Genomic DNA, 22,957 nt, shown 5'->3' on the forward strand with positions numbered 1-22,957 from the left:
GAAGAGCGGAACGGGCAGCGGGGACAGGAGCAGGAAAGGGGTGCAGAGAAGGTTGCGCGGAGATTCAGTGCGAATGAACTAGCTACAACACGCAGCAGCAAGCGGACTCTTTCTTTGCCTTGAAAATTACGTTTTCAGACATAGGATATCGCTTTCGTGTCCTGAAAAACGTTTGACTAGCTCTTGGAAATAAAGTACGTTTTCATAATAAGCAGAAGTGACCTGTCCAGGAGTAATTTGTGCGACCAGTGCTTCAGTCTTTAGACCCTGCGTCTGCTTCAGTCGCGCCATCGCTGGAATGAATCTATAAGAATCACCTTAGTTTGGCTTCGCTGCTTTTCCCCTTGTCTTCTTCTTTCAGCGACCTCAAAAACGGACTTTCTTTTGCGGCGAACTGCTCCTGGATTCTTGTCGCCATTGCAACAAACTTTGTGCTAACTGCGAGGAAGATATAGGTCAAAAAAAGCCGCTAAGAACTGTTGCGTTGGTGGAGTAAACAGCGTCTGTGCGTCTTGCGTCTGTGGACTGCGTGACAGTCGTACGTAAACCACGTACCGGCGGCGCGCAGGCAAGTCAGTTACACTAGAAACATAGGGAGATTGATTGACAGCCTGTCAGCTCACAGATAACGAGGCAGTGTCGTTATCTATTGGCAAATGTTTAGCCCCACCACGTCCAGAGTTGATGAATTTTTATTCTCTTTTTTTTGGTCATCATAATTACAAGGCTACTGCACCTCTATAATGCTATCATTGACAACTTGAAACAAAAAAAAATCCTCCATACAACCTTGAAAAAAAAGTCTGATATTAAAGAGTTCAAAGGTATCATGGAGATTAGAGTGTGGATCGGGCCCACATTTGACAGTGTGATCGAATTCAACCCGGCACCAAGATTATTTGTGTCCGAACCCAACACAATTAAACTCACACTGTTTTCACAGGCCGACTAATGACACACGTAAGATATTGTTTGTGTGACCTCTAACGGACACAGAGACGCAAAAACCAAACTCGGGATATAGCGAAAATAATGAGAAGACTTTATTCCTCGCCTCTCATGAAGTGGTAAATTTAAAGTGCAGCATCTCATCCACATTATCCTTGGAAATTGTCCTTCGCAAATAATGACACCAGGCCACAAAACTGCGCTGTTAATGCAGTTTGAGGCGTTCTTTTAAAGTAAAATTGCAAAAGTAGTATACGTGTGTTTGTTTACATTCACACAGCGCACGGATCAAGGTGAAGCTGCAGATTAGTGACAGTGACTCTACTTCCTGTGGACTTTGTCTCCAATCTTTAATGCTTTAATCAGTCAAATCGTGTATCTGAAGTTTTGCACCACATTTCACAAATAATAATAACATAGTTTTGACTTGTATCTAAACTAGAAGTGCAGAGATCGGATGTTTTGAACACTTAAGAGTCTCAAAGTGAGTGGTTTTACTGATCCAAGTCCTGTGTCCAAGTTCGACCCGAGCCCGAACAAAAGTTTCACATATTTGTCTGAACCGAAGTCTGACGGGTCCCCGTGTTTCCATATTCTGATGGAGACTAATCAGCTACGTGCAAATAATAATATCCATAATGTGGCTATTTTAAGACCAAATGCACATTTAAAGGTGCATTGTGTAATTTTTCTAGGAGGGTCCGTCGGATGCTTTTCTCCATGGAAATGTTACTGCTTTGTCTGGAATGTTTCTCTGTATGATGTTAAATCTTTCTGTCTTCACGTAGACTAAACCAGACCAAGTTACAGGTCAGGTCTGTGGAGAGGCGACCCCGCTCACAGTCAGAATGTTTGTTTTTCTAGGTATTTTTGAGCTATAAAAGCACCTGTAACTGAATAAATGTAAGGTAGAGCTGTTTAAAGGGCCACTAGACACTGAAATAACTTTTTTCTACTAATTATCTGTGTAAATGGGTCTAAAATAAAATCTATACCTATCCCTGGCCTTATTTTGGTGTTTAAGTGCATATTTGTTAAAAATCTGAATTTGGGTCAAAGTCGTTTCTGTAACGGCTTCTTGAGGATCAACTACGACCAGGACATTTGAGTTTTTAATCACGCAGGTGAATTGGACTCAAATGCAACACAATTGTGCAGGCAAACAAAGGCTTAATTGAATAACAGAAAGTGTCCTTTAACAGGTAAAGATAAATATGTTTATACAATATTTAATAAATCAGACTGACAACAACAAAGGAGTATATGATATCAAACGTGAACGAAAATATCATCCAGAAACTGGGAAATAGTCTACAAGGTATGTCTTGACAGGTCGACAATCAGGCAAAGACTGAGGGAGCAGAGGGAGTATATATAGACTGAGCCTGGGCTGATTACAAAATGAGGGGCAGCTGTAGGGAAAGGAGGGAGGTGGCAAAAGGAGGACCGGAACAGAGTGAGAAATGGAACTGGACTGGGGAAAACAAGTAAACAAAAGACAGAACTGTGACAGAACCCCCCTCTCAAGGGACGGCCCCTGACGTCCCAAAACCAAACGGCCAACCACGGGAGGGAGGAGGGGGCCTGGAGGAGGGTCAGAATTCGTCCAAAAGGTCAGAGTACCCAGACGGATCACTCAGGGTATCAGAAAGAATGGCGTGAGAGCTTCAAGAGCCCTTTGAAGGCTGTTCGGGATGTTGATCATGGAAGGCTTTAATAAGAAGAGGGTCTAAAATGAAACCGGCAGGCACCCAAGAACGCTCCTCTGGCCCATACCCCTCCCAGTCAACCAAATACTGGATGCCCCTACCACGCCGTCTGGAACGGAGGAGACGCCTCACCGTGTACGCAGGTTTTTGGGTTGAATTGACGGCCGCCAATGAGTCAGGTACAGGTTATTAAGTGTCGAGCACAACCACTGGCTTCTACGGGCGGGATGTGAGGAGCCCCTCTCGGTCCCGCCCCCTACCTGGCACCGCCGGTCACTGCGACGTCCCGCCGTGTGTGCAGAAAAGGGAAACGGCGTGATCCGAGCGCAAATCTCCGCTCTTGTTTCAAAGTCTGGAACACACCGGTTCGCGCCGCATCGGATCGTTGTTGCTGTTAGTCGGCTGTCGATCATCGCTCCAGAGCCCACCCCACACCCGCTCCCCCCAATCCTCAGGCAACACCCACTCTGGAGGATTTTTCAGATTTTGTTTATGAATGCTGTTTAATGGCTCTTTAAAGTCATACTTTGGCACATTCCAGGCAGAGCAGTGATATGTCTATAGAAACAAACACACAGCAAAAACTGGAGGGTTAAAATGTTAGGGTAAAATATTTCAGAGTTGTTGTTAACACCAAAAGTATTATTTAAATGGGGGTTCGAGTTGGGGTTATTTGCCAGAGTTGATGTGGTTGAGGTTAATTCAACTTCCTCTAGTGTTAATTTGGCTCCTCCCATTCACCACTTCAAACTCTCAGCTTTGTACACAATTTCATCTTAAATGAACTAAAGTAAAGTAAAAATAAAATAAAACGCCTCTGTGTGTCGTTTAGCTAAATCAGGATAACTCTACAAAGTGTTATCTGTTTACTCTCAAAACGTGAATATAACTCTGGATTTCAGGGTTAAACAGGAACTTTGGTCCATTGTTACTTAATTAACATTTCCAAAAATGTTAAATTGGTAACACTTTATAATAACTACACCTTATTTAGCCTTAATAAAGCATGAACAAAGACTTAATTAATAATGATTCACACTTAGTAACTACTTAATTACTACCTGAATTAGTACTTAACTTGCACTTAATTCACCTGTGCTGTAAATAGTTACTCAATACTTCTTAATTACTCATGAACTAACCATTTGCATGTTTACAAATGCATATTTAAGTACACATTTGAGCATTTATTAATGATTAATAAGCTATGAGAGAATGATTTACTAATAATGCAATGCAATGATAATTCAGGCAGCTGTTATCTGTTAGTTAAGTCTTTCTGAGAGTTTTTCTAAAGTGAAGACTAATTATGCTTTATTAAACATTTGTTAAGGTTGGTCAAATTCCAGAGAAACAATAATGCATTACTTAGTAAATCATTCTCTCATGGCTTACTAATCATTAATAAATGCTGAAATTTGTACTTAAATATACATTTACAAATGCACACACAAATGGTTAGTTCATGAGTAATTAAGTAAAAAATATTTATGAGTAACTATTTACAGCACAGGTGAATTAAGTGCAAGTTAAGTGCTAATTCAGGTAGTAATTAAGTAGTTACTAAGCGTGAATCATTATTAATTAAGTCTTTGTTCATGCTTTATAATAACTACACCTTATTTAGCCTTAATAAAGTGTTACCGTTAAATTAACTCTAGAACGGATTGGACTCATATAAACTCTGAGAAAATGTTAAAATTGATTCTGTGAGAGTCAATTTTAACACTCCACTTTTTACTGTGCAGGAGAAGTTACACAAGAAACAAACAGGAGAAGTTACACAATGCACCTTTAAAATGCAGAATTCTGTAAAATAATGGCAAATTATAACATTTCAGAGACAGATTTTAAATAAATGTTTAGGTCTTGTGGTCATTAATTACCCCTTAACTGATTAACTCTGAGCTTTGAAACTTTCAATACGCATTTTTTTTGGAAAGTCTATGGAAAAATGAATGAGCTCAATTCATTGCCTTGCCTGGAATATTCCACAGTATGACATTAAACATTTGTATCTTCATGGAGAACAGCAAGGTATTGATAAGCCATGAAAACACTTGCAGTTGAATAAATGCAAGATATCCCGTACTGTGGAACATTCCAGGCAAAGCAGCATCGCCATGGAGGAGTTAAATTGACCAAAAAAGCTACAAAGCCTCGCTTCAGGACACAGGTGCAGGGCTGAGAGCGGAGAGAGTGGCTGAGAGAGGCAGCACGTGTCACAGCTCACACTGGCCCAAAAAACAGAACACAGCAGGAAAAGTAAATACTGGTTTATTTCAAGGGTTTCTGGTGAATATGAAAAGTCCTACATTATGTAAAATGGACTCTTGTGAGCTTTAAGACAAGTTAAAATGCTGTTACCTCCTCAAAAACATACCTGGAGTTGTGTGTTTGTCAAGTGAACAGCTCCTTTTACCTTTGGTTCAGTAGAGTTTGGCAATTCCAGGGCTGAAAAGATCCAGATGATTCTAGTGAAGGTGTCTTGAGTTACTATTGAGGATCATTTCAGCCCTAGAATTGCAGATCTCTACTAAACAACAGGTAAAGGTAGCAGTTAACTTGAAAACTACCACCACATGACATAATTTTGGTCAAATTAAAGATAAACATCAACACATCACCACTGTTTTACTTCCCTTCACTGGCCCCTGTGTGTTTTAGAACTGATTTTAAGATTTTACTGATCACTTTTAAAGCTCGTTTAGGTCCTTGCCCCAGGTTACATTTCAGAACTTTTAACTCCTTGGGAGCCTCTCGCAGGTGCAGATCCTCAGGCAGGTCCCTGTGGCTTTTCCAAAGTCCAGGCTCAGGACGAAGGTGATGGAGCCTTTTCAGTCCGAGCGTCTCGGCTTTGGAACAACCTGCCTGAGGAGATAAAGCTCGTACCATAAGTATCATCTTTTAAATCACTTCTTAAAACAAATTTTTATCAGTTGGCCTTCCTTTTAGCTAGATTTATTTGTTTTTATTCTATTTTCAACTAATTGAATTGGCTGCTTCATAGTCTGTTTGCTTTCTGGATGCTATTTTTTATTTTTTCCTGCTTGTACAGCACTGTGCAGACCTTGTTTTTTAAAAGTGCTTTTATTATTATTAGGGTTGTCCTGATCCGATCACGTGATCAGAAATCGGTGTCAATCACGTGACTCGATTTGGACTTGGGTGTTATGGTCCAATCAGGTATTGGATAAATAATATACGTATATAACACACAGAGCACACAGGACTGAGGCGCAGGGTTTGCTCAAGAACATCCAGTCAGAGCGACTGTCCCAGCGCCTGCTGTACTAGAGGCAAATGTAATGCACATGCAAACATATAATATCAAATGTACAAAGTGTAGATTGTGCAGAGTTTCAGGTCTGATCTGATTCTGGTCTGGTTCCTGTTTTGTCCAGTTCATTAAGCTTACTAAGTTACACATTCAAAGACCAAACTGTGAAAATTTAAGATTTTCAACAATGATGGTGCATGGTTAGAAAAGTTAATAAAATTAAAGTTTTGGACATTTGATTTTTCACACTAAATTCAGCCCAAATACTACACATGAAATCAACACAGTCTGATCCCCCCAAACATCCTGGATCTTATTCTTTGTTATGTTTTATAGAAGTATCGGATTGGGACTCGGTATCAGCAGATACTCAAAATCAAATGACTCTGACTCGCGGGGGAAAAAAAACGTGATCGGAGCATCCCTATTTATTATTATTATTTTATTATATTGTTATCACAAGATGGACCAGAGCATTTTGAGCTTAGGAAATGTAGACAGACTTATAATAAAGGGTTGGTTAAACACGTGTAAATGAAACAAAACACAACTCCAGATCTGTTTTTCGATGAGGCAATAACATTCTAAAAGTTCACAAGAGTCCATTTTGTGTCATACAGGACCTTTAGGTGATCCATGGAGATTGTGGGTCCACTGGAACCAACATGGAAAAACAGATTGCTGTTTGCACATTGAAAAAAGATTGAAAAGGGCCTTTTCTTGTAGCATATTTTTTTGTTCTTACCCGAGATGTTAACATTTGAGAAGCAGACTCTGTAAAAGTCACTGCGTTATTATGATGAAGTGTGGAGACCATTTCAGTTTGAGCACAAAAAACTTCAGCGAGCCAAAAACTTTAAGGAACAAAGGAGAAGACGAGTTTGAAAAGACACCATTTTGCGTGGAAGCCCCTAAGAGCCCGTACAAAAGACTGTCCTCTTTAACACTCTCTATACAGACTCTGAAAGCCTTTGTGTGAGCTTCACTTATTTAAAAGTAGACAATAATGTTCAAAATGCAATTACTGGAGCTATGGGGCGAACACTGGAATATTTGAATGAAAAAGGTAACACAATGCGTCATCGTTTTTATTTTAGAATATCACACTTACACTCATTTGCACTTGTATGAAATTAGAATTTGAATATGATGGACAAATTACAATCTTAAAGGGTCTAGATTACGCTGTTTTCTGATCTATGTTATAATGTTTCTCATCGCAGACATACCTGGAGTTCATCTCTCAGACAGAAAACACTTGGTTCCACATTGTGATGTCATAGGGTAATACAGGAAGTAGGGTTGTTCATCATGATGGACGACCCAACATCACCATGGAGAGCCACCATCATGATGCCAGGCCAACTCCTGTCAGAAACACACACTGATGTTCTGTAGGCCGAGTTATCTTAAAAACTAGGGCTGGGTGATATGGATCAAAAAATATATCTCGATATATTTTGCTATATCTCCATATACGATATATATCTCAATATATGTTCAAGAAAAAATAACCCCCTAAACCTGAAAACTGCAAAAACAAATCTGCCAAATTCCACAAAGTCTTTTTTTTTTTTATTAAAGTGTAAGAGGTCGGCAATTCATATAGGAAAATTTAAGATTACATAAACCCTATAATAATTTAACTGTCATAACCATGAACTCCTTTAGCAGAGGAAGCTCAGGATGTTCTTTATTTTAATAGATCCATGTTATTATCCAGCAGTGAGGAGCTCTGAGGTTTAATCCCACAATCCACTGCAGATCAAACCCAACGTTTCCAAACACAATTGTACAAGTGACACTGCAGCAGATTATTCATTAAAATCTTCTGCATAAATAAACTTTACATTGCTAAACTTAAAAATATATAAAGCACAACGACTCTAGAGCCACATCAGCCCGTTTGAGATAATAATGTGTTTAATGCAGTTTTGCGCACGTGTGTTTACATTTTACAGAAACAAAATTTAAGCGCATGGCTCATTTGCATAAACAGCACTTCTCACGCAGCTCAGCTCGTTTAGCTTCTTTCGGGCTAAAGGACGCGACTCGGTGGAATATGAGGATGTGCTGCTGATGGTTTTGTCTGTAAATGTTGGAAAAGGTTCGTGGTGCTTGAAGCTTTTCACTGGCACCACGAGCGAACAAAATCAGGGAGGCGGAGGGGTGCGCGGAGGCGACGTGAAAGAAGGTAAACAAGTGAAGCGGCAAAATCAAAATTGAATATAAACATTATATCGATATATACGATATGTCAGAATTCATATCGAGTTTAAAAAATATCTCGATATATTTAAACTATCGAGATATCGCCCACCCCTATTAAAAACTAATCTGCATTGCACAAACATGTTTAACATGTTCAGCACGTTCTACATGTGTCCAAACAAAGCGCAGTGTGTCTTACGTCTGCGTAAAGTTTAAGCCAAACAGATAATATGAACCAAAACACTGCCAAAATCACACTCCTCAAAATATATAAATATGTCCAGCATGGAACGAGTGTACGTAAAGATGAATGAATCTGCGTAAAGTTCTCCATAATTCTCCAGGTAACCGCATAGTAAAAACCTAAAGTTATTCATCAAAATAAGACCATGTGTTCCTTGCGCTGCCTTTCATATAAAGTGCCAAATACGAGAAACAAAAGTGAAACTTAAGCGCACTTCTTACCAACCAACTGCTGTGTTATTATCAGTGTTGGGGAGTAACAGATTACATGTACTTGAGTTACATAATCAGAGTACAAATTATGAGTAACTGTACTCTGTTACAGTTACTGTTTCAGTGAGAGGTAACTAGATTACAGTTACTTGGTTGAAATAAATGGATTACACGGCGGTATTTTCCTGTTTTCCTGTTTTCGCATTTTGGGCTATATCCCCCTTTTTTTTTTCTTTTTTTTTGGTAATTCTACTCATTGCCAGAAACTAAACCAGGTCTAAACCAGGACTAAACCAGGACTAAACTAGATTTAAACCAGGTCTATACCAGGACTAAACCAGGACTAAACTAGATCTAAACCAGGTCCAAACCAGGACTAAAACCAGGTCTAAAACAGGACTAAAACAGGATTTAACAGGATTTAACAGGACTAAACCATGCTGCGTGGACGTGTCTCCTCTTCTTCTATCAATAATATTTTTTATTTGGTTCAGTAAAGTCTGGGCTTTTAATTTTCTTTTAGCAAACAAAACGTCTTATGTTACTATTTCCTCGTCTTTGCTTCTCTACAGCAAATCAAGTAATCCAAAGTATTCAGATTACATTACTCACCTTAAGTAATGTAATGGATTCTGTTACAAACTACATTCTGGTGTATGTAATCTGTAATCTGTAGGGGAATACATTTTAAAAGTCACCTTCCCAACACTGGCCATTATACCAGCTCTTCTTAAATAGAAGCTTTTTTCCCTTACGTCCCAAAGCCCCAGATGAGTAATTAAGATAGTAAAATAAAATTATACATTTTAAGTAGAAAAGGGTATATATTATTAAAATAAAATTAAATAAACAATTAAATTTGTTACATTTAAAGAGATAGTATGTTTTGGAGCGAACACCAATTATAATTCTCAGCACCTCCATCCCAATATCATTGTCCATCACAATGATTCACTGTAAACATTGTGAACTGCCAATTAAGGGGACGTCGCCCAACCCTAACTCCATACATCTTCACTAGAATCATTTCGATGGTTTCAGCTGTGGAATTGCTATTCTTTACTGAATAAAAGGTAAACTACTACTACATGACATCACAGAACTTTGAGCTTTGGAGATGTAGACAGACTAATAATAAAAGATCACTCAAACATGTATGAATGAAACAAAACAACTCCAGGTCTGTTTGTATGTTTTTGTGTAATATACTATGGCCCGTGGGCCAAATGCAGCCCTCAGACAAATTTTTCTTGGCCCTCAGGCTTCCAGGAGAATTGGCCCAAATTACCTTGCATCAATGAAAAATTTACTTTTTATTGCAAGTTTTTTTGGAAAATCTACCTTGATAAAGGCAATATTTAATATTTCATGTGTGGTTTTAAGGATCTTAGCATAAATAAAGGACTGATGGCTCATTTTAACATGTTAAACATGCACATATTTCAATTATTCACTGTAGTGAGCACCAGTCTACGACCCTCGATCGGCCCACTGCTTTTCGTCTGTGTCTAGATATGTGGCCCTTGATGAAAAAAGTTTGGACACCCCTGATGTAGTGTTTGTGATGCTGTTTCAGCCATGATAGACTAAAATCAATAGATATTATTTTCAGTGTAACAAAATATAGAGTAGAGTTGACTTTCACTATAATTAAATAAATCAACATGTACATAAATGCATAAATTAAATAAATGCACATTTGATGCACCTAACAGACACAGCATATGTAGAATACTAATTACCTCTGGTCAGTGTTCATTTATCTTCAGTAAAGATTGGCAATTCCACTCTGTTGTGATTTCATTGAGTGTTTTCCGTTTAAGAGAAGAACTCATCATAAATCTGCAGGTTTTGAGTGTTAAACATGTGAATGAAACAAAACACAAGTCCAGGTCTGTTTGTGACGAGGAAACATTATAGCAGAGATGAGAAAATGGCGTCATATGGGCCGTTTAATAAACCGCCTTAGACTCCTGCTTCTCATTAGTGCAATTAAAACAGTGCATTTTAATGAGAGCTCCTCCTCTGCGTGTCTTGTAAACAGGAGAGTTGTTTGTACTCCCAGTTGCAGCTCGGCTCTTCTCTTTAGAATCGTCCATCAGTATTCAGAGCAGAGCAGCGTTGTGTCCACTCGCCTCCCGTCTGTTTTACTTTTATGTAGCAGAGAACTCAAGTTACACTACAATAACCATGATTTCAAAAGGTGCACTGTGTAACTTTTTGGTTTTGGAGTCCGTCACCTGCTTGTTTCTATGGATACGTCATTGCTCTGTTTAGAATGTTCCACAGTATGACATTAAACAGCTCTACTTTACGTTTATTCAATTACAGGTGGTTTTACAGCTCGAAAATACGTAGAAAAACAGGCGTTCTGACTGTGAGCCGGGTCGCCTTTCCACAGATCTGACCTGTCACTTGGTCTGGTTTGGTCTCCACGAAGGTAGAAAGGTTTAATGCCGCACTGTGAGACATTCCAGACAAAGGAACAACATCTCCATGGACTTTTGACGAACACTCCACCAGAAAAGTCACACAATGCCCACGTTTACATGATGTTTTTTAATTCCGAATTAATTGTTGGGAATTAAATAGTTTGGAATTAACATATTCTCCTATGAGTTTATATGGAAATAATTCTGGAAAACATGTTAAATCGCCTTTATTTAATTCCGCTCAATGTCTGGGGGTGGGGAAGGGTTCTGATTGGACAGAGACACCAACGTATTTACATCGACCAGAAGAAAACACATTTCAGCTGCTGTCATCTTGGTTTGTCGTTACGCCATGGACACAAAAACGATACAAACTTTTTCCACAGTCGTTCCGATAAGAATTGTCATCATGCTTTACGTCTGTCAGCTGAGGAGGAGAAGGGAAGAGTGTAGTTTGTAACGTAATCCATTAAATTAATTAAGGTGAGTAACGTAATCTGAATACTTTGGATTACTTATTATTGTCACGCTTTTTATAACGACATGAATGTAGCAACCACATCCTGAAAATTCTTGTTTGTTCTCTTCAAATTCTCTTCTGTTCTGTTGAGCCCAAGACTTCATGAAGAGGCTTTTGTTTGCTGTAGAGAAACAAAGTCTAGGATCTTAACATAAGATGTTTTCTCTGCTAAAAGACAATAAAAAGTCCAGTCTTTCCTTAACCGTATTAAACATATTATTGATAGAAAAATGATTTCTATAAGAGATCACCTTAAATTATGTCCACCTACTGTTAGGTGTCATATTGTTAAGACCTGGTTTTAGTCCTGGTTTAGTCTTGGTTTAGTCTTGGTTTAGTCTTGGTTTAGATCTGGTTTTAGACCTGGTTTAGTCTTTGTTTAGTCCTGGTTTAGTCTTGGTTTAGTCTTGGTTTAGACCTGGTTTAGTCTTTGTTTAGTCTTTGTTTAGTCCTGGTTTAGTCCTGGTTTAGACCTGGTTTAGTCTTTGTTTAGTCTTGGTTTAGTCCTGGTTTAGACCTGGTTTAGTCTTTGTTTAGTCTTTGTTTAGTCCTGGTTTAGACTTGGTTTAGTCTTTGTTTAGTCCTGGTTTAGTCCTGGTTTAGACCTGGTTTAGTCCTGGTTTTAGTCCTGGTTTAGACCTGGTTTAGTCTTTGTTTAGTCCTGGTTTAGTCCTGGTTTAGACCTGGTTTAGTCTTTGTTTAGTCTTTGTTTAGTCCTGGTTTAGTCCTGGTTTAGACCTGGTTTAGTCTTTGTTTAGTCTTTGTTTAGTCCTGGTTTAGTCCTGGTTTAGACCTGGTTTAGTCTTTGTTTAGTCTTTTTTAGTCTTGGTTTAGACCTGGTTTAGTCTTTGTTTAGTCCTGTTTAGTCTTAGTTTAGTCTTGGTTTAGACCTGGTTTAGTCTTTGTTAGTCTTTGTTTAGTCTTTGTTTAGTCCTGGTTTAGTCCTGGTTTAGACCTGGTTTAGTCTTTGTTTAGTCTTTGTTTAGTCTTTATTTAGTCTTTGTTTAGTCCTGGTTTAGTCCTGGTTTAGTCCTGGTTTAGACCTGGTTTAGTCTTTGTTTAGTCTTTGTTTAGTCCTGGTTTAGTCCTGGTTTAGACCTGGTTTAGTCTTTGTTTAGTCTTTGTTTAGTCTTGGTTTAGTCCTGGTTTTAGTCCTGGTTTAGACCTGGTTTAGTCTTTATTTAGTCTTTGTTTAGTCCTGGTTTAGTCCTGGTTTTAGTCCTGGTTTAGACCTGGTTTAGTCTTTGTTTAGTCTTGGTTTAGTCTTGGTTTAGATCTGGTTTAGTCTTTGTTTAGTCCTGGTTTAGTCCTGGTTTAGACCTGGTTTAGTCCTGGTTTTAATCCTGGTTTAGACCTGGTTTAGTCTTTGTTTAGTCTTGGTTTAGTCTTTGTTTAGTCTTTGTTTAGTCTTGGTTTAGACCTGGTTTAGTCTTGTTTAGTCTTTGTTTAGTCCTGTTTTAGACCTGGTTTAGTCCTGGTTTTAGTCCTGGTTTAGACCTGGTTTAGTCTTTGTTTAGTCTTTGTTTAGTCTTTGTTTAGTCCTGGTTTAGACCTGGTTTAGTCCTGGTTTTAGTCCTGGTTTAGCCCAAAATGTGAAAACAGCAAAATACCGCCATATAATCTATTTATTTCAACAAAGTAACCGTAATCCAATTACAGTAACTAACTGAATACAGTTACTCATAATTTGTACTCCGATTACATAACGCCAGTACATGTAATCTGTTACTCCCCAACACTGCCCACTCCCAAATCCAAAGAGCCGTGGATGAAAGTCCGAAGCCAGGACTGGTGGAGCCGGATCATCTGGATTGCATCAGAAGATCGACCCACTGAGCATCACTGAACGACCGGAATTATTTTTAAGAATAAATGTTTACATGATCCAGGAATTAATGAACTCGGATCTAAAATCGGAATAAACCACCCACTTACTTCAGAATTAAGTTTAATTCAGAATTTTCATTTTCATTAGGAATTAAGTGTTTACGTGTTCTTTTTAAAGCAGAGTTAATTTTTAGTCACAATTAAATTATTTTTATTCAGAATTAAAGGCTCTCATATAAACGTGGCAACTGTACCTTTAAGACTGTGGATTTTATTTTTATTTTTCAGACTCCATTTTTCATTCTAATTCTCAAGCTGAAAGACCAATGCATTCTTTTTTCTCTCTCCATTTCTACCCTTTCAAATGCCAGACTTATTTTTTGTTTTTATGAAATATTGACATGTCATTTTACAACAAACTTATATTAACAAACTTTATAGAAGTTTCAGAATTTTAGTTTCACAGGGTCAGCAAGTACACTGATTAATGAACGAATACTTTGCAGTGACATCGTGTTTAGGGTGTTCTACATGCATGTCTATGAAAGATTTTTTTGTTGTTGTTCAGGAGTTGATGACACAATGCACACTTTAGCAAACGCTGACAAAAAAAAAGTAAAAAAATGTCTGAAAAAATACAAAATTGATTTAAACAGCACATTTTCATGAAACTGTCGTCAATATGAGCATTCGTGGTTCTGTTTAGGAGTTTGATTTTCAACAAAAAGCATCTCACCTGTTGTAGTTTCTGGTAAATGAACTCTTTCTGGTCAGACAGGTTGTGTTAAAACAAAGCCTCAGACAGCGCAGTGCCTCCAGTTTGCCACAGTCCCTGGGAAAGTTGATGCCGTCAGTTGGTGGTTTTCAGATTCTAGAATGTGATAATGTCATACTCTCAGATGGGGGCCAGATTTTTCTATTGATCACGTTGTACTTTATTATGAAATATCCAAAAATAAATTCACAAATGTTGAACCTGAACATTTCTACCAGTGTCTAGAGCAGTTGTGTCAAACTCAAATTCACAGAGGGACGAATTAAAAGTCGTGGGCCAAACTAAATATTTATTGAAAAATTTCAACATCTTTCAAAAAAATGTAATGTTAAACCTTTTCTTATTAAAATAAATGTTTAATAATAGTTTTGTTTAAACACTGAATCCAGAACAAGCAAAATATAAAATAATAACAACATTTTAAATAAATAATGTCTCTATAGTCGATCTGTAGCCGGCGGCAGCTCTAATACAGATTTGATATGATCTCGTGGGCCAAATATTATTATACAGGGTCTTAAAAATCTTAAAAAGATCTTAAATTTCATGTTCCTAAATTAAGGCCTTAAAAAGTCTTAAATTATGTTGTTCAAGTCTTATTTTTTTCCACAAAGGTCAGCATATTTTTTTGTAAACTTAACTGGGCTGCAGTGCAATGTTAAACAGAGAGAGAAAAAAAACAACATGAAAATATGTAACGTGAATGAACGTCTAATTTGGAGTAAGCACAAACAATACTTTGGTTTCTGGCACCAGCGGGAATGAGTAAACCGTCAGCAGAGTGGAGGAAGACGTCGGATGGATCATGGGGAAGTGTCGGTTTAATCCACAGTGTTTGTGGTGTTTTTCGCCCACATAATGGGTGCGATGTTGGTCTTAGTTTTCAATTAAGGTGTCTTAAAAAGATCTTAAATGCTGCAGTTGGTCGTTAGTGGTTGAAGTGTGCTTATGTTTCACTTTTGTTTCTTGTATTCGGCACTTTATATGAAAAGCACATGCTCTTATTTTGATGAATAACTTTACACTTTTACTCCGTGGTTACCTGGAGAATTATGGAGACCTTCACGCAGACTTGTTTGGATACATTTTTACGCCCACGTGCTCCTTTCTGGATATATTTATCAATGAGGAGCGTGATTTTGGCAGAGTTTTGGTTCATATTAGCTCAGGGTAGCTGCGGGGTTTTAAAAGTCTTAAATTTAAGTCTTAAATTTCATTAGTCTATTTTTAGCAATGTTAAACGGAGGGAGGGAAAAAACCAACATGAAATCACATAACAGGAATGAACGTCTGATTTGGAGTATGCACAATGAGTATGGTAATGAGTAAATGAGTACAGTGGAGGAAGACGTTGGATGGATCATGGGCAAGTGTAGGTTTAATCCACAGTGGCTCTTAGATTCTAGGTATAGTACATACTGTATATTGGTCATTATTAGAATTGGATCTGGTGTTTTTCACCCACATAATGGGTGCAATGTTGATGTTAATTTTCATTTAAGTGGTCTTAAAAAGGTCTTTCAAAAGTCTTAAATTTGGGGTGGTCAAACCTGGGGACACCCTGGAGTCTGACATATCTGGTCTAGACACAAGAACTCACTGTATGGCAACTAAAATCAGCAAAAAACAATATCTATTTTAGCTGCACCCATCTGTATTAAAGGTGGACTGATTCACTGTGTAAATTTACCTGTCTGTTTCTATGGACATATCATGCCTGGAATGTTCCACACTGTGACATTAAACAGCTCTGCCTTACATTTATTCAATTACAGGTGGTTTTATAGCTCAAAAACACCTAGAAAAACAGGCATTCTGACTGTGAGCAGGTATCGGGGTTGCCTCTCCACTAGGGATGGGCATGATTAGTCGATTAATCGATAATTGATCATTAAGAATTTCATCGATTACGTTCATTTTAATCGACAAACTGAATGTAGGTTGCTGTGTGTAGTGTGACCAAACAGGTGTGTACATGTGTCTCTCTGCATCAGAAGGAGCGAGACACAAACAGTGGTCAGTCTGCAACGTACCGAAGCACAAATGTGTATTTAACGATGATTTGTACAAGAAATTCCACGCTTTCCGTTGCGTTCGGGACAAGTGTGAGTCCATGTGCACAGTGTATAAAGCAGCACATATGTTTCGGTGTCCAGTGGGAAAAAGTTTTACCAGGTGAGAGTCGCTCAATGTCGATGACGAGTCCCCACCTCCCTCCCCCCGTACGGTGTCCTGGTTTTGACAAACGCAAATATGGTCACACTAACCTGTATTCACCTGAGTCATGTCTTTTAATCCGACAGAAGTTGAACCGCATCAGCGACACAAGAGCTGTAGTTTTTTATTTTTTATCTTCACTTAGTTTATGCACATTAGCGATGCGGTTTTAAGTTTTGTTTCTGTGAGAGTTGCGCAAAACTGAATTAAACACATTATAATGTCAAACGGGCTGATGTGGCTCTAGAGTCGTTACGGTTTATATGTCGTAAAGTTGAATTTATTTCTGCAGATTAGTAGTGCAGATAGTAATAATAATGATGATCATTTTAATATAAAAACTTTAATGATTAATCGATAATCGATCGTTAATTCTTCCGACGATTGATTAAGAAAATTTCATCGAATGCCCATCCCTACTCTCCACAGATCTGACCTGTAACTTGGTCAGGTTTGCTCTCCATGATGATAGAAAGGTTTAATATCACACTGTGAAACATTTCAGACACGGAAACAACAAAAAAAAAAGCGTTTCATGGACCCTCCACCAGAAAAGAAAAGTTACACAATCCACCTTTAAACAACATTGGTCTGTAGAACAATGCGATGCCGTCTGAAACCCGGCGAAACAGCAGGCACGAGCGCAGTAGGTCGTCTTTAACCGTTAAAGCTCTACGGCGACGGTGCGTACGGTGACATGCGGGATGTTCTCGTGTTTTGTCTTGTCCGCGGTCCACTGCAGTAGCTGTTGCATTGCTTCGTGCCCAGACTGCGCTCGCCTCATTGCTATTCTCCGCACACGAGAGGGCGTCCGCGCGGGGCAGCGGAAGGGGAGGGTTTGTATGAGGGAGATAGGAACTGCAAATAAGACGCCAGCCTTTTGGACGCACTGTACGCTGTCATACAAGAAGCAGCGGATCGGATGTGCTCATTATCGTGCGCGCTTTTGTATCTCGGATTAACTCAGATCAATAGTTTAATGAAGTGAGAGAATGAGAATGAGAGAAGTGAAGTTGTTAAAGGTCCTACAGTTTATTACGCAATGTCGACTCCTGTGAGCTTTAAGTCATGTTAGAACCTCCTCAAAAACAAAAAGAAATCCATGGAGTTTTGGTTTGTTTCATTCACACATTTTTGAATAGTTCTGGTTTATTAGTCCGTCTGCGTCTCCAAAGTTCAAAATGCTCCGTTCCACCTTGAAACCTTTTAGATGCCTTTTACTTTTTGTTCAGGTGAAAGTGGCAATTCTACAGAAGCCCTGAGAAAAAAAAAAAAAAAAAAAAATTGTGCTCCATTTTCTTTTCTGTTTTTAAAAAAAAAAAAAATTCCCACCAACAGCTCCCACAAAAAATAAATAAATAAATAAATAAAATTCTTCTTTTTTCACTAACAACTCAAAAAAAAAAGAAAAAAAGAAAAAAAAAGGCATGTCATTGTGCTAAATTTTCTTTCTTTCTTTTTTTTTTTTCACCAACAGCTCCCATAAAAAAACAACAAACAAAAAAACAACTAACAACTCACAGCTGACTACTAACTCTTTCTCCCATATTTAATAAAATTTAGATTATTTTTAAATCAGATTTCAAGTTTGATTGAATTTACTTTTTTTTTTTTTTTTTTTTTAGATAAACATAAAGGAAGCATAATTAGAATTTTTAGGCTTTTTTCAGTTAGATTTATTTTACTGAGAAACTAAATAAGATATCCAAAATTCCCTCTTTTGTTTTTTGTTTTGTTTTTGGTAATATGTCACCAGAGTGAGAGATAGGTCGACTTTAATTGTTAATTGCCATGGCAACGTTTCTAACTTTGCCCCCCTTCGCTCATCTCATTGTTATTCTCTGCATTATCTGTTTACATAAGTGTGAGTTGTTGTACAGTTGTAGGGAGTATTATCTGTTACATAAGGGCGATTTATTGTACAGTTGTAGGGAGTATTATCTGTTACATAAAGGCGATTTATTGTACAGTTGTAGGGAGTATTATCTACAACATAAGGGTGATTTATTGTACAGTTGTAGGGAGTATTATCTGTTACATAAGGGTGAGTTGTTGTACAGTTGTAGGGAGTATTATCTGTTACATAAGTGTGAGTTGTTGTACAGTTGTAGGGAGTATTATCTGTTACATAAGGGTGATTTATTGTACAGTTGTAGGGAGTATTATCTGTTACATAAGGGTGAGTTGTTGTACAGTTGTAGGGAGTATTATCTGTTACATAAGGGCAATTTATTGTACAGTTGTAGGGAGTATTATCTGTTACATAAGGGTGATTTATTGTACAGTTGTAGGGAGTATTATCTGTTACATAAAGGCGATTTATTGTACAGTTGTAGGGAGTATTATCTACAACATAAGGGTGATTTATTGTACAGTTGTAGGGAGTATTATCTGTTACATAAGGGTGAGTTGTTGTACAGTTGTAGGGAGTATTATCTGTTACATAAAGGTGAGTTGTTGTACAGTTGTAGGGAGTATTATCTGTTACATAAAGGTGAGTTGTTGTACAGTTGTAGGGAGTATTATCTGTTACATAAAGGTGATTTATTGTACAGTTGTAGGGAGTATTATCTGTTACATAAGGGTGAGTTGTTGTACAGTTGTAGGGAGTATTATCTGTTACATAAAGGTGATTTATTGTACAGTTGTAGGGAGTATTATCTGTTACATAAGGGTGATTTATTGTACAGTTGTAGGGAGTATTATATGTTACATAAAGGCGATTTATTGTACAGTTGTAGGGAGTATTATCTACAACATAAGGGCGATTTATTGTACAGTTGTAGGGAGTATTATCTGCTACATAAGAGCGATTTATTGTACAGTTGTAGGGAGTATTATCTGCTACATAAGGGCGATTTATTGTACAGTTGTAGGGAGTATTATCTGTTACATAATGATGAGTTGTTGTACAGTTGTAGGGAGTATTATCTGCTACATAAGGGCGATTTATTGTACAGTTGTAGGGAGTATTATCTGTTACATAAGGGTGAGTTGTTGTACTGTTGTAGGGAGTATTATCTTTTACATAATGATGAGTTGTACAGTTGTAGGGAGTATTATCTGCTATTCTTCACACATGAGAGAAATGAACTTTTCTTTTAACTCAAAAAATGTGGTGAAATTAAAATGTTTAGGCCTTTTTTTCCGTGAGATTCATGTTACTCAAAAACCAAATAAGATATCCAAAATGTCTTATTTTTTAGGATCTAATATGTCGACAAAATGAAGCAAGAAATTGAAATCTGGCTCTATTAATTTTTCAGATTCTAATGTCCCAAAAGTGATGCATCTTTACAACTTTTGCACACAAAAAATGTAAATTGTAACAAATTTTTTCCCCATTTATGTGAGTAAACTACAAGAAGCGGTTTCAATTTGATATCTCTAAATGTAAGATTTTTTCCTATTCACCTGCAGTGATTCATTTTAGAAGCATTTTATACCGACAAATTACCCACAAAATAAAAGTTTTATCCTTGCTCCTTTTTAAGATTCCTCCTCGTAACCGTCCTTGAATATCTTTGCTTCACCCGTTTCAAATTCCTGCTAGATTCCATTAACATCCACCGAGCCCAGACAAGAGGGAGTCTGTCTTCTTTCATCATCCCTCTCTCCTCTCAACTTCTTTACCCCCTCACCCCTACTTCCTCGTTCCCAGACACTCCTATCGTCACGGCGACCTCTCCTCTGACAGCGCTCGAAGACTTCAACTTTATTCATCCTCAAGGGGAATTATTTGGGCAAAGACAAAAAATTTAAATGGTAATAATACATTCTAAATAAGTGACAAAAAACCCAAAATTCTTCCAGCAGACAATATTTTATTTGCCAAAATACACAGGTAAAAATTAGTTGATCAAAAACCTAAAATGTGCATGTGGGCCCGGTCAAGCAGAAGTAAACAGCAAGGCCAAAAATTCAAGTTAATGCATCTGAAATAAAAATGTATTCAACAGATACATATGTACTCTAGTTTATGAAACTGTTTACCTTTTTTCTGTACCATTTTTGGTTCTAAAGTTCCATACGTTTTAAACAGACCATGTATGAAACATGGAACAAAAATTATTTCCCAAATTTCAAAGACCTGAAAATCATGTAAATAAATGGATGTATTTCATCATATCTTGTGTTTTTCCATCTTGATGTTGATGAAGGTACATGATTATTTAATATGATAAAAAATTGCTTGGAAGGACTGACATATTTTATAGAAATAGTTTCCTTTCATTTTGAAGTAATATTAAAGTATTCGTAAGAAAAAAAGATGACAAATTATGTAAAAATCCTGCACCTTCTACTTGTTTGCACAAATTTTCCCTCCGTTTCTTTTCCCTCCGTTACCATGACCTTTCTTAATAAAAAATCTCATTACTCAAAAAGTAAGAGGTTTTTCAACCTAATCTTGTACCATATGGTAGAAAACTATATGAAGCAAATATTCAAACCAGTTTGTTAAGGATATGTAAGTGAGAACCAAGAGTTATCACTGTTTGTATTTATTGCCCAAAAAGTGCTGCATATTTCATTCCCTCCGTTACTGACATGAGTTTTAAAATTTTTTGTCAACAACTTGAAAGAATATCACAGGTTTAACTTTACCCTGTTGGAGTGTAACTCTTTCCTACATTCTGATACTTTACTTATTTCAATAGTCCCTCTAGTTTCTGAATAAGAGACATTTGAATGTAAAAAATCTGCCCCTGTTTCCCTCCGTTACCACTTGACCAGACCCATGTAGGTTTGGGCGGTAATACGGTATGATGATATACCACGGTATCAAAAAATAACAACGGTATCAGTTTCATTACCGTCATAAAAAAAAATCTGCAGCACATAAGGACCTAATATAATATTATAGTTTACTGATATCTACATTTGTTTGCTCAGCACAAATGAATGTGTGGTTGTATTTTCAATTTAATGCCGTCACAATTTACTGTCACGTGACGCTCATAAGGGAGATCAAGACAAGACGGCAAGTTCGGCTGCAAGACAGTTGGCTTCCCCCCAAAAATACTAGTACTTCTGCAATTTGGCAGCATTTTGGCTTCATGTGCACATTTCTTTACGTTTTACAGAAACTTAAAACTGTGTGGCTAATTTGCATGAACTGTCAGCGCTGATAAAAACAGCTCGCTTCTTGTGCTGCTGACGCGGTTCAACTTTTGTCGGACTAAAGGACACGACTCAGTGGAATATATGTTTTTTTCTGTGACAGAGGATGTTGCGGCTGACGGTGAGTTTGTTCTGTGCGTGTCGCGTTGGAGACGTTCGTGTTTTAACTTTTCAGAGATGATGAACCTGGCTCCACTGCATCTGTGTATTTCACTTTACCTGAGCGTAAAAACTGCTACTACTGGACGCGTAACTTGTAGAATGCATGGAAAGTGAATGAGGGTGGCGTGTGCGTGGAGATAGATTTCAGAACATAGGATCCATTCCATCAAAATACTCAGAGAGCATGAATCTTTGGTTGTATTTGTGCATTTACCATCAGTACAACTTGCACCTGGGGCAGTTCTGTGTCGTATGAAAGAGGCCAGCTCCAGAAATACTGTTAATCAGTGCTTTAAAATGTACTTTTGAAATCCTGTTGTTTGCCGTAGTGAGTCTGTACAGAAGATAAATACAAGTCTGATACAAGCGGGTAAAAGCGCTCAGTCAAGTTTGATCGTCTTTCCCATTGACAAACACAGAGACAGAGCTGCATGTGTGTGTCCTGCTGCAGCTCTCACTTTGACGCGCGGCTGTGGTTTCACGCGGTTACGCACATAAATGCTGACGTTTTGGTAATAAGGTAATACCATATACCCTGGTAAAATCCTGAAAAGGTCTCAGACTATTCACCTTATTCTGGAAGTTGCAATGTTTTCCGCTATTGTGATTCAGGTTGTATTACTTTGTATGGGGCTGACTGATCCTAAAAGAAAATAAGTTCAAATAAGTTCAGTACTATAACTATAAACTATAAGGCCGTTTTAAAAGCCCCCCAGAGACTCGGTGCAGTGTGACTTGTTGGTGCACATGAACACTGAACATTTTACCCAAATAAACCGACTTTATGTCATATTTGAGCTACAAAACTTTTCCCAAATTCTCACTGAAATGAATTCTGTTAAACCAGAAGAAAGCCCAGTTTAAGAGCATTTAGGCTACATTCTGCAGGGCTTAACGCTCAATTCCGTTTTTTGTTAAATCCAATGTTTTTGCGAGGTCGTTCACATTTCCAATTAAATGTGACTTGTATGTGACTCCAGTGTGAACAGTAAACGGCCCGAAAGTGTCCGGCATGTGCACTGGAGACACGATGACGTCAACCGCAGCGAGCGTGCTCTGTGTTTACGGAAGTTGTCCAAACATGGACGCGAGCATTGAGCACCTGGAGATTTTAAAGTTCCTCTCGTACCGGAGCCAGAACATGAACAACTTACTTGTTTTAAGGAGGAGATTGAGAAGGAGAAGGACGAGGTTTTTTGGCCGTGGTGTTTTGTGGGGCAGCGGCAGCGACGTCCGTTGAAAGGAACGTGTGGATGTGGAGACGGAGCCAAGAGTGGTGAGTGGTGATGTGCTTCGTTT

General features: G+C 37.9%; 1 protein-coding gene across 1 annotated transcript in view; it reads left to right on the forward strand.

The window, feature by feature from the left end:
• Positions 1–22,957, forward strand: part of stk32a (serine/threonine kinase 32A) — a 209,080-nt gene that overhangs the window by 153,647 nt on the left and 32,476 nt on the right. The gene's annotated exons all lie outside the window — the stretch shown is intronic.

This window comes from Boleophthalmus pectinirostris, unplaced genomic scaffold (assembly GCF_026225935.1).
Source record: "Boleophthalmus pectinirostris isolate CB_2022bp ecotype Guang Dong unplaced genomic scaffold, ASM2622593v1 HiC_scaffold_12, whole genome shotgun sequence".
NCBI lineage: Eukaryota > Metazoa > Chordata > Actinopteri > Gobiiformes > Gobiidae > Boleophthalmus > Boleophthalmus pectinirostris.